Here is a 3,795-nt window from a genome sequence, read left to right as displayed (position 1 = left end):
GAAGGTGAAACATGACCAGAGTTGTCTTTTGTACTTGCTGGGAAAATGTAAATAATTTTGGTCATCGACTTTTTTTTGTTAAACTTTTCCTTGCCTTATAATGATTTCGAGTTAGCTGTTTAATGTTCAGTGAATTAAATACATGTATAGTGTTTATTTTATTTTTAGCTACTTCCAGCTAGTAATTTAATAGCATAATTTTTCTCTATCTCATGCAACAAAATTAACACTGAGAATTTTTTTTTTTTTTAATCCCCAAAAAAACAACTAGTCCTTGACATGAACACATTTTAAATTTATTTATATATTTATTTTTTGATATCAAAGACCCTTTGACATATAAAGGAAATCCTTAAAATCTAGGCTGATATTTCTGTGGAAGAGAGGTAAAAACAGTTATTAATGAAAAAATTGTTATCTACTTGGTGAATGATGAGTCAGATAAAAAGGAAGTAAGGTTGACCTCAAAATGAAATGCTTGCATCATTGACTCATTTCTCTGTGTGTTTAATCTTGCTTGGTGAGCCATCTTGAGCTAAAATACCAAGACAAATACAATTTGTATTACAAGCTGTTGTTATGATAAGATACTCGATTGCTAATAACTAACTCATCAGAGATCAAATCTTGCTATATCTACTGTGATGTGCTGCAATCTTTTTTTTTTCTTTTTTGTCATATATATAATTCACTTTCAAAGAATAACATTGATGGAGCAACTGAAAATAGGGCCTTGTTGTCAGTATTTATACTATCATCCAAGCCTACAGGAGGATCCCTTTTAGCAGATCTTATAAAATCATTCTGAGATTTATATGCTTATAGTGTGAGCCATTATACTTTGTGGTAGCCTCTTACAGTGAGTTGACTTGAAACAGTGTTCGTCAAGTGTTTTAATTATTAACACACCACTGTACTAGTGGCATTATATGAAGTAATGATGTTTTGCTTGAAGTGCTATTGAACCACTAATTCCTGGTTCTTTGTTGCTACCATTCACTTTTTATTATTTTATATCAAGAAGAAAGACAACATCCAAGAACCTGCAAAACTGACTCACTCACTTCACTCAATTATTGTTGTTGACACTCAGTCGCTTACGACAACGAGGGTTCCATTTGATCCGATCAACGGAACAGCCTGCTCGTGAAATTAACGTGCAAGTGGCTGAGCACTCCACAGACACGTGTACCCTTAACGTAGTTCTCGGGGATATTCAGCGTGACACAGTGTGACAAGGCTGACCCTTTCAATTACAGGCACAACAGAAAGTAAGAGTGAGAGAAAGTTGTGGTGGAAGAGTACAGCAGGGTTCGCCACTATCCCCTGCCGGAGCCTCGTAGAGCTTTAGGTGTTTTCACTCAATAAACACTCACAACGCCCGGTCTGGGAATCGAAACCGCGATCCTATGACCGCGAGTCCGCTGCCCTAACCACTGGGCCATTGCGCCACCACTCACTCAATTAACCCTGAAGCATTTAAACCAGCCATATCTGACCAAAATATTCTACTTGTTTTATGTTCAAACTAGCCAGATCTAACCTCTCAAACCTACCTGACAATGTCATTCTAAAAATAAACAATCACATCTAAGTCTCCAAGCTGCAAGATAATGCATGATTAATTCAAAACAATATGTAAAAATAAGTATTCCATTTAACAGAGAGTAACTTGAATGTTCAAGGGTTAACCATTTTGCTCCCCTTGATGGCATTGACCATCAACGGGGCTGTCTTTCCTGCTTCTTCCCAATTGCATCCCTGCTTTTTCAGCTCTTCTTCGGTGTCCTGCCTCCAGCTATTTTTAGGGCATCCTCTCTTCTACCTCCCTTGTGAGATCCAGGTCAGGGCTTCATGTTTAATGTAGGATGCTGGTTTCCTTAATGTGTAGCCTATTTATCCTTTCAGATTTCGCTACACTTCATTATGCATTTCCTTGAAGGAAAACCTTCCTCCTCCATGGTTTTAAATTGCCATGGAGGTTTTAAATTGCCATGGAGGTTTTAAATTGCCATCAAACCTTCTGTAATGTGTCTTTTTTTTGTTTGTGGGTAGGTGGTATCTTAAAAGTTAGCTAAAGTTTTCTTCTTGACTCATGCCAACTCAGAATCTATTTTAAAATGGGAGCGTCAGTATTTTCTTAACGAAACACTAACGAAACACTAACGAAACACTTTGAAACTTGGGACACTGGTAGAACGTGTCATATAAAACATCTTTTACTCTTAGTCTTCTTAACAAAAAAAAAGGAATTTGCAAGTTATTCCATGTTAAAGTTGTCGTGTTTCTGTAATTTCAACCAATCACTGACGTCTATTCAGCTCAATAGAGTTACTGCTGGGCGGTCATAAAAATGTTATTCCCTGTGACATATTTCATCCGGTTTAATCGTAATTTATACGCATATATTGTTTATATAATAAATTATGCTGTGCGTATCTATGTGTGTAACAATTTTAGAGTTCGGATTCTCGAGTTAGGGTTAGGGTTACGGTTACGGTTAACAGTCTAGTTAGGGTTAGTGTTAGGGTTAGGGGATTAATACGATATACACCGTTACAGCGCTAACTGTTTTCAACTGAATAGACGTCTGATTAGTAGAAATTATCGAAATAAGACAATTTTTTACATGAAATAAATTCGAATACAAAAATATTTTTCTGTTCTATAACACAAAATAGATAAGTATACGAAGTTTGAAAGTCTTTCTGTACCAAAAACACTACATAAAACATAAATGAAAACTGGCGCCCCCGTTTTAAAATAGATCCCCAACTCATAAGGACCAGTTTCCAAGTTTCCATGACATATGCATTCCCCATCTGGATGGGATGCTGGTCCGTCACTGGGTTACCCATTTTTTTTCCAGCTGAATGGACTAGAGCAACATGAAATGGAATGTTTTACTCAAATACACGTGTCACCCAGCCCAGGAATTGAAACCACAATCTTATGACATTGGGTCAACACCCTAATCACTAGACCACGCGCCTACACTAGAGGAGGTTATGGCCTTATACAAAACCATTTTTACCTTTGGGAAGAGATGGTCTGTATTAGACTGACCTCTATCCTTTGACCTATTCCACAGGGGAGGCCCTAACAGGAGGTTTTACTTTCCTAGCATAGCTCTCAGTGTCTCTGAGACACAAAAGCCAGTCACACTACAACAAAGACTAGTGGGGAAAAACAACATATCATGTCCTATTGCTAACCACTGCTCTGATTTCTATGAGTAGCTAGCTGCAGCTCAACAATAACAAGGGTGAGGCTACAAACAAATAAATAAAACATACAGCATGGTTTTTTTTTTGTGGGTTTTTTTTTGTCCTTTGACCTACATTGTTTACTAAAATCACTAACAGAAAGCTTCATGGTTGGACTGTTTGTAATAAAAAGGGCAGCTAGCCAGGTATAAAATATTTTGCTTTAACAGCTTACAAATGTCTGAATTTGCATCATCATCCTACCCACACTAGTATGGGAGAGTATATATATATACATATATATATATATACATATATATATATATATATACAACGCCGGTGTTAAAACGTGGGTAGCTGATGAAGTAGAATGTTCGCTATGTGGCTCGTGTGTTCTCGTCTACGTTTGTTTGCAATGTCCTGTACCCAGATATGCACCTATACATACAGGTGGATGTCGGTATGCACATACCTGTACGTATATATGCATATACTCATTTACTTTTGTTTTTACATATATATATATATATACATACATATATATATACATACATATATATATATATACACATATATATATATATATACA

This window comes from Octopus bimaculoides, chromosome 10, assembly GCF_001194135.2.
Source record: "Octopus bimaculoides isolate UCB-OBI-ISO-001 chromosome 10, ASM119413v2, whole genome shotgun sequence".
In the NCBI taxonomy this organism is placed as follows: domain Eukaryota; kingdom Metazoa; phylum Mollusca; class Cephalopoda; order Octopoda; family Octopodidae; genus Octopus; species Octopus bimaculoides.
Note: the sequence above shows the minus strand (reverse complement) of the source record.